Here is a 16,967-nt window from a genome sequence, read left to right on the forward strand (position 1 = left end):
CATTGATAGTCTATCTTAAAGCAAATCCTTAGCCACTTTTACTATGGAAAGTGTTTCTACTTTCTCTCAAGTTGTTTGGTGTTAACAGTAATTAATGTCCTCATTATTGTCCAATTGCGGAGGACAGACTCATAGTAGACAAACCCCCTCCTCTTTTGCAGTCATAGAAGTTGGCATTACATGGCAATGACTCAATTTTGCTATTTAGATGCCATTCAAGGTCAGAGGAATGGCGCACCCCAAGGGGAAGGTGTGTGATGTAGACATCCTACTGTAATGTACGCATTAGTGATTGCTTCCACAACTCGAACCCATGACCTATAGGTCACATGGATACAACTTTACCGTTGCTCCAGGGCTTCGCTTCGAGGGCTGCACACCATTCAAGGTTAACTTTGCAAATACAAGTATACCAGGCAAGTGGTAGAACCGTCACATGAAAGATTTTTTAATAAAGCTTAACTTCCTATATCATATTCCGACTAAAATTTGTTTTCCACTTCTCAATCAGGTTTCCCATGTCAAACTACCTACAGTCTAGGACAATTGAATTTTTTCCTGCGATGAGGTACTTCACAAGTTCAAAGCTACGCCGTCATACCTCCAATAAGCACTAACATACTAATTATTCGACATTCTCCATAACAAAGTTATAACAAGCAGTAATGCTATGGATGCTGGCCATAAAAAAGAGGGGAAAATAGAATAGAAACTCACATATTGGCTGATTAACACTATTGCCCAATGTTCTCCCTTGTGATGAATTCTTTAAAAGCATCTTCAATCTGCTTCACCGCTATTTCTAAACCATAAGAAATGGCAATATATATACATTACATTCTTTCTCAAAAAATAAATTAGAGTGATAGAAACGTAAAAAGCTCCATAACTGCCAAGAACTTAACAATCCTAATCAAGCAACCTCGATTTTCTCGCTTTCATAATTTCTTCAGCTATTAAATCACAATAATAGAGAGAACAAAAAGTTGAAAACATACTTGAATAGACAATAAGATAGTTAATTTCCCTCCTCGAATCAACATTGCCAACTCCTGCTAGTAAAAAATCCAGTGATTGTATCCTACATTAACCAGTTTGCAAGTACGCAATGAGAACATGAATTTGAAACTCCAATTTCCCTGCAATTGCAATAAGATCAAAGGAATTGACTTGTCGATAGGGGGCCATAACACTAACAGTATACTTGATGTCTCCTATTTCCACTTTGTAGTTTGTTGGAATCAGAAAGAAGATTTAAGAACATATTCAATCCAATGACACAATCCAGTTTTATACACCATCATTTACTATAATGAATCCGTTCAACAACATACCCAATATAATCCCACAAGTGAGGTCTGGGAGGATAGGGGATTTACAAGACCTTATCCTTCCTTACCTTTGTGGGGTAGGGAGGTCGTTTCCGATAGACCCTCGTCTCAACAGAAAAGAAAAAAAAATTGAAGCATGGTAGCAAGAAAATATGAGGGCAAAACAGCAAGATACAAATCAAATGAAAGCAACTAATACTAGTACACATAGAAGAAGAAAAAAAGGAAGTGCAACAACACTCAACTACCTACAAACCTTCTAACCTAATCCTGACCTCCACTCCTTTTAGGTAACAGATTCAAATTGTAAAGTTAGATATGAAAGCATATTGATTATTAGTGAAAGATTAAATAGTGAATCACCTCATCAGCAATCATAGCAATGAAGGCTGAGTTATTTGTTCTGACCGGTGCTCGATTCACCATCTAAACTAAAATGATTGACCAACTACAAGAGAATTACAAACAAAAGAAAAAAAACTTTGTCAATCACATGTCTAAACCTAATTAGCAAAAACATGAATTTGGGGATTCTGATAAAACTTCAGATGCAAATTAATTGGGGAAGTAAAACAGAATCACAATATACTAATTGAACTAGGTTTTTCTGAATCTCGAAATACGAGATGAGCCATGTAAATCAAATGTTGATAATATTCTAATTGAATCCAGACGAAACAGGAAATAAAACAGACTGAAAGAAACTCCGAATAGCCGCACGCCGCCGCCGAACGGCCAAAAAATACAGACTGACCGTGAATCTCGAAAAACGAGAGGAGCCATGTAAATCAAATGTTGATAATATTCTAATTGAATCCAGACGAAACAGGAAATAAAACAGACTGAAAGAAACTCCGAATAGCCGCTCGCCGCCGCCGAACGGCCAAAAAATATAGACTGACCGGAGCATCTGCGCCGACGAACGGCAAAAAAATTTGGACCATTTCTCGATTTGTGCGTGTCATCCTTGCGCAGGGGCCATGCTAATCTTCTCTGTATCGTTCCAATTTTATCGGATGTCCCCGAAGGGACGAACTCCATTGCTTCGCTACTGTTCTTATTCTGCTGCAAACTTCTCACTGAGCTAGATGTGGGAGAAACGTAAAAGAAGAGTAAATGTCGTTTTGGGTCCTTAAGTTTTGAAAACCAACCATTTCGTCCTATTTTACAACGTTTATTTCAACATAATCCATTTAAGTATTCATTCCTTCAGTTATTTTGACAATTTTTATGAAGACTCAATATAAATAATTTGTTGCTTCTTTGTTATTAGTATTATAATATAAAGAGCGAAAAATTCAGTAAGAACAGTGATCATTGATAAGATCATTCAAGTTTCTGATCAAAATTTGTTTTTTATTTGTTATAATCTATCTATATGATTATATCTAATAGGAGAGGAAAAAATGTTTATGTGTCAGCACTATAAAAATCGTATTTTATTTGTTATAATCTATATATATATATATATATATATATATATATATATATATATATTATTTTCAATTTCTCTCTCTATATATATAGATAGAGAGAGAATATATATATATATAGAGAGAGAGAGAGAAATTGAAAATAAAAATAAAATTGCAAACATAGAATGGAAAACACAGTAAAAACATATGTTTAACTAATTATAATAATTAAATATAAATCATTTTAAAATAATTTTAAAAATTAACCCCATGTAATTGGAAAATTATTTTAATTTTATTTTTTAAAATATTTTATTTTCTCACACAAAGGTTGATGATCTATTTTAATGAACATTTAGTATAATATTCATAGCATCTAAAATCTAATATATATTTATATATATATATATATATATATATATATATATAAATAGAAACATAGAAAATTATAAAAATAAAATTTACAAAAGTAGAATGGGAAACAGGGACAAGAAAAATGAAAAACACGAACATTTTGTAATATTCATAGCATCTAAAATCTAATATTACTAAATGTTAGTGTTTCCATTTTTCTTGTCCCTGTTTTCCATTCTACATTTGTAATTTTATTTTTATAATTTACTAAATGTTCGTGTTTTTCATTTTTATTGCGTATGCTTTCCATTCTACTTTTGTAAGTTTATTTTTATAATTTTTATGTTTCCAAATGGGGCATCTACATTCTTCATTCTACATACTAATCAAACTCACATCACTGGTAAGGCAACACAAAGAAGTCATCAACATTCTTGCGCAGAGTAAGCTTTAGCCATGGCCATGGAGACAAAAAACTCAAAATTAAAGGAAAACTTACAAAAATTACACTAGTTTAGGAGTTAATTATTAGATACATTTCAATTTGTAACATTACGAATTTTATCAGAGTTTAGTGCATTTAAATACGTACAGATACGTGTTCTCGATATATATAAGGTCAAAATTAGGTCTAATTTGTTTTAGATACACTATATCTAAGTGGATTTGCATGTATCTGTGATGCGTAGACAAATCTGGCTCGCCACTCTTCTGTGTATCTATTATCCCACATACATGTGAATAACATTGGATACATACAACATGTATCTTGTGTGATTCGCATTTATCTAGGATACATGACTATCTCGCTCCCCTTCCTCCCCATCTCGCTCGCCACTCTCCTTTGTATTTGTTATCCCATATACATGTAAATAACATTGGATACATACAACAAACAACATGTATCTAGTGGGATTCACATATATCTAGGATACATGACTATCTCGCTCATCTCTCACCTATTTTAGTGTATATGGTAGCAAACATACATGTATCTAGGTGTATCTTCCTCAATATATGGATAGAACCTCTCTTTTTTTAATTGTCTAATAGTATATACTTATTAATAAAAAAATCTTAAAAAATAGAAAGAAAACAACTGTCAATAAAAAAAAAGAAAAAAAAAAGGAAGATGTCCTTGAAAAATGCACAAAATCAACTACCTACCAAATTAATTTAAAATTTAAAATTCAAAAAAATAAATTCTTTTTTTTTAATCAAATTGTGAGCTCAGAGTTCTTTTATTAATTAGAATTAGTGGAACGATAGATAATTATTTGAAAGTATATATAGAATTTGTGTATATATATAATATGGATGCATGTCTAATAAGATAGTTTTCCCAAAATTAAAAGAGCAATTTTCACATATAGCAAACATAAAAATCATATTTGTATGTTATAGTTATAGTTTGCATAATTACACTCCATAACAAATTTTTTGTTTGCTATGGAGCTTTTGATTTGTATAATTCGCTAAAAACATCTAGATTTATACAAATTGTTCAGTTTTGTATAAATTCATTTACACATTGTAATTTGTATAATAAAATATGTATATGTATAATTATAAGTGTATAAGACAAAAATATATGTATTTGTATTTGTATATATATTTTTCTCTCGCTTTATACAAAGACAAACGCATTTTATAAATGTTATACCAAAATGTATAAAATGGCTAATTATATACCGAAAATGAGTAATTATATACCAAATCAGATGGCAAAAAAATGAGATGTTTGCTGCGAATTACAATTAAAATAAACTATGGCTATAACATTTAATTTGAATTAATAGTTTGTTATTTCATACAATTTTCTCAAATTAAAACTGAGCCATAAAATTTGGGTTTTGAAGCCATGAGAAAGAATTGGGCCGATCCAGTAGATTGTCCTTCGGAGCTTAATGCTGCATGCAACTGTTAGGCCCATTTGATTTCAACCCAAACTTCAAAAATGAGAAGATAATAAATTAAGGGAAAAATCACATAAATCTCACTAGTTTAGTTCTTAATTATTAAGATTCCCAATAGTTTCAAATATTGCTTCCTTTACCATATTTCATGCTTTGGATACATGAGTCTGAATTCATGAGATACATGTATCTGTCGAATTTTAAAATTGAGATACAAAATCTATTTATTTAAATTAATTGGTTGTAACTGATTTCCTTAATTAGAGGAGTAATTGAGGATTTTCAAAATACATAGATAATTAATTTCATTTTATTATTCTTTGAAATAGTAAATTCATTAATATTATTAATATAAGATAAAAACATGTATATCTTGGTAATGTAAATTTGATTAATTTCAAATTATTACTCTTAAAATAATAAATTCATTAATGTGATGTATCTATTATCAATATATGATGTATCCAATAAACTAAACACTTAGATGCATGAGTGTCATACAAGTACATTCATATGTATCATAGAAGTATCTAACATTAATTTCATGTATTTAATTTGTTATACGTATCTAGTATTAATTTAAGGTATCTATTTATATATATATCTAATATTAATTTCATGTATCTTTTATATGTATCTAGTATTAATTTGATGTATCAAGTATCAATTGCATAAGTTATATCCAAAAACATGTATCTCGAATTCATAGTAAGCATATACATCTAATTATGTGTATCTAAATATGGAATATACAAAAAGAAGAAGCATATACATCTAATTATGTGTATCTGAATTTCATAAGTTATATCCAAAAACATGTATCTCAAATACATAATAAGCATATACATTTAATTATGTGTGTCTAACTATGAAATGTAGCTGAAACACATAAATTTAAGAGCAAATCACGACTGTAGAGTATGTCGTATCATTAATATCATGGTGTTGTTAAAAATCATGCATCCGAATTTAAATGGTGGATACATATACATGTTCAGATACCCCCATTACTAAAAATACAAACTCAGATCTTAATTAAGATTACTACTTATTGGATACACATGTTTCAAGGGCAATATTGAAGTAATATTGGTACTACCACATCAATGTCACAATAACCAAAGAAAGCCTTAAAGAACACCAACAACAAAAACTCTCTACAATACTCTCTTTGATCCTTTTGCTTTGTGGCATAACATAATCAAACTAAGATTCATTTCTTTCGAAGACAAACAATCAAGACCCACTTTGAATTGAAAGTTTTCTCTGTAGCAGTTACTTTGATTTGATCTCATTATAAATGAACAATACAAAATAATATTTGGGTTTAGAAGAATTTGTTGGTCATGGTGATGATATCTTGAGAAGAAGAGAGTAGATTAGCTATTGTTGGAATGAAATTGTATGGTGAAATTTGAGTGATAAATATGGGAGGGAGGATTAAGAGATAGTGGTTGATTTGGAATGAAAGAGTTAATTAAGCAGATAATTAATCCATCCTAGTTTTAAGGGATGTGGGTATCTAATTGTATCTTCAAATAATATATTAATAAATGATATAAAATTAAAGTGGTAATATATGTAATTGTTTGAAAGTAAAGATAATATTAGTATATATAGTAGTGATGTATGTCTAATAAGGTAGTTTATCCATAAATTAAAGAGCAACTTTCACATATAGCAAACACAAAATTCATATTTGTATGTTATAACAAAGTTTGCATAATTGCGCTCCATAGCAAACATAAATATGTATATTTCGCTATACATATATAAAAGAAAGCAGTTGTATAATCTGCTTTGGTATACATATACAAAAAGATCAATTGTATAAAGTGAGAGAGGCGAGTGAGCGAGCGAGATCTGGGAGAGTGGAGAGAGGAGAACGAAAATATATGTATATATACAATTTTCACGCATTTTATACATTTGCATTTTTGTATAAAGTGAGAGAGGCGAGTGAGAGAGCGAGATCTGGGAGAGTGGCGAGCGAGATCTGGGAGAGGGGAGAGAGGGGAACAAAAATATATGTAAATATACAATTTTCTCTCGCTTTATACAAACACAAACACATTTTATACAATTTGCGTTTTTTGTATAAAGTGAGAGAGGTGAGTGAGAGAGCGAGATCTGGGAGAGGGGAGAGAGGGGAACGAAAATATATGCATATATACAATTTTCTGTCGCTTTATACCAACACAAACGTACTTTATACACTTGCGTTTGTATAAAAAACGAGAGAGGCGAGGGAGAGAACGTGAGTGGCGAGCGAGATTCACCAGGAGAGAGGTGAAATAGCAACAATTTGCTATGAGATACAATTAAATCAAACTACATTTATAACATTTAATTTGAATTAATAGTTTGCTATTATATACAATTTTCCCTAAATTAAAAGTAATTTTTCCACTAAATTATACTCATATTTAATTAATATTATATTTTTATATTATTATTAAATATCATAACAATGATAAGTCAGTATGATTGGATGTGAAGTTTTTTAACCAAATGCAAAAGGCCAACTTAATGCTAATTGACATGTCAGTCAATATCAATAAGGGGGTCCTCTTGCCTGCTAATTGTGGTAGTTCTTTAATGGACAATAATAAATAAATCAAAACATGGCACGTCACGTCGTGTTCTAATTTGTTAACTTCAAAATCCACTTAAAATAACAATTAAAGTGAATGGAGTTAACTATTTTGCCACTAAAAATATCGGATTATATATAATGCACTTGATTAGGACTAAAATGATGACAAATTATCTAACATGTAAGTCCAAATTTCAAACATTAGACAAGGACTTCAAATCAGTCTCCAATTTGCTTGTATAGTATTAGTGTAATACATGTCTAAAATCAAACATTGGACAAGGATTTCTATGCTACTTCTAATCCCTGTCCCCTCATTAATATCTCAAACAGTACTACCTTCCGTAATAAAGTTTTTTTTTTTGAATGAAGGTCCCAAAAAACCGATCTAAGTCAATTGTAGGAACATAAAAATATTTGAAAATCTAATCAAATTTATGATCGATTATAAAATCTGATCCAAAATTTATATACAAATGTTAGCTAGATAACGCATGAAGAAAAAATTACTTTTTTGTATTTTTATTTAATTGTCATGTTTTAAATGTCAAGAAAAAATAAAGTATTTTTGAAACATCGCACACTTCATTATTTAATCTAAAACTAAAAGGCACGTAATTTTTTTAAAATTATTTATTAAAAATAGATTAATGTGCTGAAGAAGGATAAATTAATCAAATTATCTTCTATACTAATCTTATCATAAATGACGTGTAAAAGCTTATTCTGAAAGAGAAAAACAAAATATGAATAGAGGGAGTATGTACGTGGAAATGAAAATAAATCTATCAAGTGCAGTGTATGTACAATTAATTAGTTAGTATTGCTGTATATCATTATTGTCACTGCGTTAACACGAGAACGAAGAGATTCACTCGCAACTTACATTATACCAACATGAGATTCTTCCACCTTAGGTAGATGTTTAGCAGGGCGAATCTACGTGGGTGTCAGGGGTTTATCCGAACCTTCTCGGTAAAATATATAATTTTAACCCTCTCACAAACAAGAAGCAAAATGTGGTGTAGTGATAGATCTCTATAAAAACCGACCCTGGCGTTTAGGCAGTGGCGTAGCCACATGGTTGGACACCCTGCGTCGGAAAAAAAATATTGTATATACAAGTAAAATGATTAAATAACATGTTTTGGACACTCTTAACATAACAAACTTCTATAGCCCAGTGATTTCATCTCCTTGAAAAGAGGAAGTGTTTGTGTGTTTGAACCTCACTAGTTCTACTTTTTAAAAAGAACTTTTATTGTGCTATTTCTGAACACCCTTTGTGAAATTTTTGGCTCCACCCCTGCGTTTAGGGTTCTAATCTCATTGTCAACATTATATTTTTAGTCCAAAAAAATCGAAGGATCCCATTCTCAAAGCCTAACATTAAATCACTTTTCAGTCTCTTGTAACATAATTAATTTTTTGTATCTATAAACTATATACTGCTATTTTTTTGGAATTGTGTTTTGTTGTCTTATTCGTACGTTTATACTTTTGTTATTTTCCGAACCTCTGAATGAAAATTCTTAATCTACCACTGATGTTTAGGGTTTGATATTTTTGAAATGGAAAAAATCATGTTGGAAGAGCCGCTTCCACAAAATAGACCTATAATGCACGAATTTAAATTTAGTCAGACTCCAATATAAATATCAAACATGAAATAATGAAAAAGTTGCTCTGCACTAGACTGATGAGTGGCAGCCACTTTATGTGCAAGAGTGACAAAACATAAAATATGCAACCAAATCTTAATTTCAAATCCTATATAATTGTAAGATATATAAGTTGGTAGCAAGTAGCAAGAATTGTGTTTTTTTCACACTAACAAAGAGACCAAACTTTGGAACATGTAGGTCTTCATGAGACTGATCAACTTGCAAACATTTCCTCTTTGTTTTATTAATTTGTCATTTTATTATTATTGTGTTACATTTTGTTGATACATGTGTTCCCTTTTGGTTTTGGACATAGACACTTGGCCTCCATCTTGAAATGCCACTTCTCAATTGGTTTGAAAAGTGATGATATGATGTACAAAGGACCTAGCCTTTTCACCTAAAACTTGCCTAGAAAATGAAAAAAGGGGGTAACCTACATGTGCTTTGAGTTCACATTAATATTATTATTAATTTTATAGTATGATCTTCTGAGTGTTATATGTATGTTGCTTAGTCATGAATTGAGGTATCATAGTACATATAGTAGTTAGTGAATTGGCAATTGGAAATGCATGTATTTGTCAAGCTCCCCGCAATTTGTGCTTTTGTAGATTATGACTTTACGGCTAACTGCTTTAATATTTCATGGAGACTAGCAAACAGCCACAACAGCTGAAAGAATCAATGATTCGAGTTTAGACGGTTCAAAATGAGTTGAAACTATTAAAAAAGTAAAATGATTTATTTAAATATTATGACAAGGTTTTTTAGGTTAATTTGGATTATATATTTAGTTTAAATCAATTAATTTAGTTGAGCTAAATTTATGCTGCGGATTAAAATAAATTGAACTAATTATAAATGTATTTACCCAAGGCGGGTCTTATTTTCAAGGGTGCTGACCAAATTAAGCAGACTAGCTAGAGAGTACTGAACAACATCCATCCTAAAGGATAACTCATTGGCTTACTTTTTTTTCCATATAAATATAGTTTTTTATTTTTATTTATCGCTTTAATAATTAAAAAAAAATTCTTTCACCCTTAACATTAATCACAGATTTTGTAGCTCATTTCTTAAGACCTAAGACTATTCATCGGAAAGTAACTTCATTTAGGTGCATATAGCAAAAGTAATTCAATAGAGCTTGTAAACTAAGCTAATAGTAGGCATTTCAAAAGCAGAATTCAAGCCCTTAGAGAATGGTGGTCGGATGTTTTAAATAAAAAGATTTCAAAAGAAGTTCAATTAATATAAATAAAATTCTCATACTAATAATTATTTTTTAAATGACATAAAATACAAACGGAGAAAGTGAAAATATGCACGCTAATTCTTTAAGGGACTCTACTAGATTCATCCAGCCCTTTATAAACCATACAAGTCATATATAGTTGTTGCAATTAAGCATGACTATTATAGTATTATTATACTAACTTATAAGTAATCTTATTAATTAGATTACCTTAATCAAACAACAAACACAAAACAACAAAAAATTAGTTCCCTACTTTACTAGGCAATAGTACATAAAGGAAAATCATCCACTACACTAATGTTTTTTTCCCCAATATTTAACTATGACACAGAGAACTAGAAACTGAAAGAAGAAACAAATCACTAGATTAATAAATTCAAGAAAGTTATCTCTAACTTAATTTTTTTTTGTTTTTTTCTGTTTTTGGATCGTGATCGATAATACTAAATCCTTGTAATTAATTAAAAATATATTGTTACTAATTATATTGTCCATGCATGCAGTCTTGTCCTCTTATCACAATATAAATAATATCTATGAGTTAATTAATTATTTATTTGCATTTTTGTGGTTAGAAACTGCTCACCACTTTTATTATATGCACCATGTTTTCATATAATATTATGTTACACCAATGTCTTGAAAGTCACTTGTACCGTCCATTTTTTTTGATGATGGAATATTAGTTGTATATAATCATCATCAAGTTATAAAAGTAATGTAGACCATATAAAGAGTAGTATAATAATTTTTTTAGTGGAATATTTTACCGACAGGTTTGGCCTTTGAAGTAAACTATGCAATTGATGGGACAAATTTGTGAGACTAATTAGACTTAAGAAATCGAGATTAATTGTTAATTAATTAATTAATGGACCCTTGTCTATTGCATGATTGAAGTTAGATCATCAGTTTTGTTGTTTAAATTGTTATGCCTATCTTATCTTTCAACCACTCCAGTCACTTGATTAATTTGTGAAACAGAGACTTTTTTACTACAACCCCACCACCATACCAAAAAAAATTACTTTGTTTAATCTTAATTATAATTTTAACTCTTTTTTTGGATAGTATTTAATTAAAGTTAAAAAATAAAATTTAAAAATTTAAGTTGTATTTGAACAAAATTTAAAGTTTATGAGCTCAAAAAGGACTAAATTTCTGATTTATACATATTACATATTAAATAAGTGATCTTTTAAATATTATAAAAAATATCGCGAGAGTTAGTGAATTCTACTAAATTTATATTATAAGTTGTAAATATGCACCCATTTCTGAACCAGAATTATACTTGAATAAAGAGAATTAGAAATATGTTTTATTTCACTTTAAAAGACTCATCAAACAAGTTTTCCAATATTTCCCAAAAAATATCGAATATTAAAGTTCAAGGCCAGACTATATAAATGTTTTTTTTTATGGCATATTGGAATCCAATTATACAAACACAATGTCTCTTCCACAATTTTTTTTGTTTGCAACTTCAACTCGAATTTTGTCCAAACCGACCCTTAGAATTAACCCATTAAATATTACATAATTAATACTAACATAATCAGAAAATCTTGTTTATACATAGTCCGATTATGATAATCTTCTGAGATCATACCCTCATTATTTTTCTGCGGATAATATATATAAATACTCCCTCCTTCCCAAAATAATTGTTAGGTTTTTTTTCTAAGAGTCAATTTAATTAATTTTACATAACTAAATTAAAATAGAGTAATTTAATATTTTAAAATTAAAAGTGAAATAGTCAACAATTATATATATAAAAATACTATAAATGTGATTCTTCTCATATCTATATAGTGAAAAGAATATACTTCAAAATATTTATCAAAATTCATATACGTTCTTCGTCCCAATTTACATAATATCATTTGATCGACACAAAATTTTTAAAAATAAGAAAAAGCTTTGTTATTTTCACCAAATTACTCAAAGTTACTTTAATATTAGTAATTTTTTGCTGATACTTTTATTTTTTTTAAACGGACCTAAATATATATATATATATATATATATTATACCAGCTATTACTCATTGGTACATACATTGAAATCTAATTAAATTTAAATTTGCATCGAGAAGTCCACATTGAAAAATAAAGCGTTCCTTAACAAAGACGATTCTATATCCAAAAAGACTCTAGATGACTTCGTATCCAATGAGAGTTAAACTCAAGACTTTTGATTAAAAATAAAAGAATACTTACCATTCTACCACAAACTCCCCGTCAAGTCTGTTTTTAAGTCTTACCTCCGCTTTAGACCAATATTCCAAATTAAAAGCTTCCATCAAACCCACCCCCCTCCCCCAAAACCCAACCAATATATATAAGTACCATCATCTCCCAACTTCTCTCCTTCCATACCAACTTGAACTAAAATATTTCCCTTAATTATAAAATCCTTCTTTCTTCAAATCTTCATTCATCATAACAAGTAAAAAAAAAAAAAAAAAAAAAAAAAATTTTCTCACTATATTTTCAACAAAAAATTCTCATCATGGGTTATATGAGTTATAAAAGAGTTGGAAGAAGGTGTTGTGGAATTACAAGAGGTTTTAAGCTAAACTCCAGAAGGTTCTCAGTACAAAGACTCCGTGCTAAATTCCTCTATTTGTGCAGACTCTTCAGCAGATCATGGAGATCATCCTATCGACACGCCATTCGTTTACTAAAGAAGAATTTTAACGATACGAAAGATAGTCGCGATCAATTTAATGGACGAAGCTGCAACAAGAATTTGGTGAGCGAACAAGCAGATTATGCTATGTATGGAAATTATAACAAAAGTAATTGTGATTATAGATTGAAATCGTACGGACGTTCGAATTCGTTTTATGCAGAAGCTATAGCTGATTGCTTGGATTTTATTAAGAGGAATTCACTTTCTATGGAGGAAAAACCAGTTCTCATCAGCCATGAAATTAATTGTTAATTACAATTAGCTATGGAGAAGTAATTAATTAGAGAAAAAGAGAAACACAAATTATGTTTCTTGTGTAAAGTATTAGTTTAGTATATGTTGAGGAGCTTCTATTTTATTTTTTACTTCTATCACTTCATATGTATTTGGGGTTTTTTCCGTCATGTTTTAGTGTACATTAGAATCAAAAAAATTCAGGTGAAAAATTGCCTGAGCTATGATTTTGTTTAGTTTTTCTTTTTTCCATATCTTTTTGTTTTTTCATATGATATTTTCGCGTGGCTCGGAGACTTAACTAATCTGAATTCATTAGGGTAAGACTCGTTAAAAGGAAAGCATTCACAAAACTCATTAACAAGGAAAATACTTGGCATTCGAACTTTAAATAAGTGATTTCTTATTAAAGGTGAACGGATCTTATATATAATTTTAGTTTTTTTTTTTTTTATCATAATAACATATATGACACCTTTATTCAATTTGTTAATAAAAAATACTACCTATTATATTTGGACACCTTTTACTCTACCCCAATAAAAACTTGATTTTGTAATTATTTACAAACTTAATTTTAATTTTGTATATCTTTTACAACAGATTTGAAAAAGTTATATTCTTCTATTCCATTTGAAAGTGGTAAGAAAGATCATTTTATCCTTATATATAAAATAATATAATTTTATTTTCTGTATCTAGGAGTCTAGGACAGAGTTTTGTCTGTCCTTGTGTTTCCCCCTGAAATATGCATATGGAGAAAAACTAAAAAATATTTTTAAAAATTGATGTAATGAAGAAGTTTTCAGTTTTCAGTATTCAAATTTCAAATTTGAACCTTGTGTTATGGCATTAATGTTGTGATTAATTTGATAACTACTCATATTATAACTTCACGTTGGGAGTGACAATCTTATTAATGTAGTAGGTACCAAATAAAGATTTGAAAGATGTGCTGACCACCTAACCCAAGGCCATTTTATTTGACTAACTTTAAATAAGTAGTAAAAAATTGAGAAATTTAAAATAAAAAAAGATGTTGAGGATTTGTTTTTTTAGGGGTTGAAAATCTGAACATATAGACTTTATGGCGCCATCCTATTTTTCAAACTTTAGAAAAGTTGATTTAGTTAAATGTCTCCATAATGACAATCACTTTTGATTCCTTTAATTGGTGATGAGATAAAGGTTTTAGTATTTCTTTGCCTTTAATCATTTTCACATCAGTTTTGCTCACTGACTTTTTTGGTTTTAGCTAAGTAGATTAGGTTTCATACTCTGATAAAAGCAGATTAGAGTGGGCAAAGGCTATTTCTTAGCCAACATATATAGAGAGTTGCATTTTTCAAAAAGTTAGGACGACATTTTGACCTTTAAACGAGCTAGTTTTAGATTTTATCCTTTAACAATCAAATTTATGTTTGATAAGGCATAAATTCTTTAGAAACTAAAGTAATGTCTAAATATAATTTATCGATATTATGATACAAACTCAATTAAATACATTTGACTTCAAGGAAACTAACTTTAGAAAGTTCAAGGCTCAACTAAAGCTTGAACTAATTAAGATGGTGACATTTATCACAAAAAAAATGATTATGAAATATTATCCTTCATTTTTTTCAACAAATACAATTTTGCAAGCATTACATCACCAAATAATATAGATAATCACCTTTAATTATATTTCTCTTTTCTATAGAGAAGTATATATTCAGCGTTATCTAATATAATGTTTCTAATGAATGAGATTTAAATAATCTCTTTCTGCCCTCTAGCTCTGCCCATGACTTCGTCAACCATGCTCATTTGATACATGAAGATTGTGTTGGTAAACATTGTTTAACTAATATTTATGGAGGATCATTTCATTAACATATAAAGCACTAGATCTCATTTGAGCAATCAAATAATATATACTATAGTCTATATGTATAAAGTATGTAGATATAGCAACATGTCAGCCACGAATCACGATTATGGGTGTAGTAGGTTTTGCAAATGTAGACTCACATGACAGAGAAGAAAACCAGGAGTAAATTGTCAAGGTTGGAAATGAAATCAATCAACATTGACTTGTGAACATAATTGAAATGCAAATGAGCTAAATGTTAAATTAAGAGAAAATTTGAGAAATACCAAACATAATAGACATAATAAGACTCTGTAACTATAACTTTGATAATTACGCTTCATAACTATAGTTTCATTTGCTATGGAGGCTGCGATTTGTATATTTCACACCCTTTGTAAATTTCGCTTGCAAATATGCAAATATGGTAGGTATATACAGATTATATATTTATACATTTAGAATTTTTTTAGAACTCCATTTATATATTTCGTTTGTCGATATACAAATAGGGTAATTTATTGTGATTTTTTCATAAATCGTATACAAATAGCGAGGGTAAGCATATACAAATTCTGAATTTATACAATCAGAAACCAAATTATACAAAATTCTAATTTATACAATCAGAGGAATTATACAAATTAAACGAATAGCAAAATTTGAGGAAACTATGACTGCAAATCACAATAGAATTAAGGGTAAAGGGGCAAATATGCCCCTAAACTATTCGCAAAGGTCTAGATATACCCTCCGTTTAAAGTTTGGCTCACTCATGCCCTCGCCATCCAACTTTTGGTCTAAATATGCCCTTATGGGCGTTAGTTGGCCTGCTGGACATATCCAACTCATTTTTCATTTCTTTAAATGCCACATGGAATTGCCATGTCATTTTGACTTTACCAATGACATTTATATTAAAATGGAAAGGGATCAATTATACCCCTAAAAAAATTCGAGCCCATAAACACCTAATCCGACCAATAAATCAACCCCCTTTTAAATAAACTACCCGACCCATTTTCAACAATTTTGTTTAATATTTATTTTTTTCGGTATATCCCGAAAATTAATAATTGATTAATAAAAAATATGAAAAAAATAATAAAATTAATGCCAAAAATTCACAAATAAATATTGTAACCTTAAATTCAACAATTTTTTAAAATTGTTATTTTTTTCGGTAAATCCCGAAAATGAGTAATTGATTAATAAAAAATATGAAAAAAATATAAAATTAACGCCAAAAAATCACAAATAAATATAGTAGCCTTAAATTCAAAAATTTCAACAATTTTTTTTAATTTTTATTTTTTAAATAAATTACTCATTTTTGAAATTTGCCGAAAAAAATAAAAATTAATTAATTATACAAAATTCTAATTTATACAATCAGACGAATTATACAAATTAAACGAATAGCAAACTGGCTACAATAGAATTAAATTAAGCAGTGCACTTTGCTACATGGCTATTTGTGAAGTTGTTTCCTTCTTTTGTCTGGGGATCTGGCCCTTCGTATGGGCCTAAAATTCTTTCTTTTAGCTGGACTTCCATTTTGTGTTCCTCGGCCCAATCACGTCTAAATCACATTGCTATGTCCATGGAGAAAATCTGATGGGAAAGCTTTAATCACCCCAGGCGT

General features: G+C 29.4%; 1 protein-coding gene, 1 non-coding gene and 1 pseudogene across 3 annotated transcripts in view; all 3 read right to left on the bottom strand.

The window, feature by feature from the left end:
• Positions 1-16,967, bottom strand: part of LOC125821974 (zinc finger CCCH domain-containing protein 1-like) — a 325,811-nt gene that overhangs the window by 130,884 nt on the left and 177,960 nt on the right. The gene's annotated exons all lie outside the window — the stretch shown is intronic.
• On the bottom strand, positions 319-1,768 carry LOC125821900 (V-type proton ATPase subunit F-like; annotated as a pseudogene).
• LOC125823009 (U6 spliceosomal RNA) lies at positions 2,261-2,363 on the bottom strand. Its single transcript, XR_007442675.1, has one exon. It is a non-coding gene; the product is annotated as a U6 spliceosomal RNA (small nuclear RNA).

The sequence above is a fragment of the Solanum verrucosum genome, unplaced genomic scaffold, assembly GCF_900185275.1.
Source record: "Solanum verrucosum unplaced genomic scaffold, falcon-dt-bn FXZP01000103.1, whole genome shotgun sequence".
NCBI classification, from domain to species: Eukaryota; Viridiplantae; Streptophyta; class Magnoliopsida; order Solanales; family Solanaceae; genus Solanum; species Solanum verrucosum.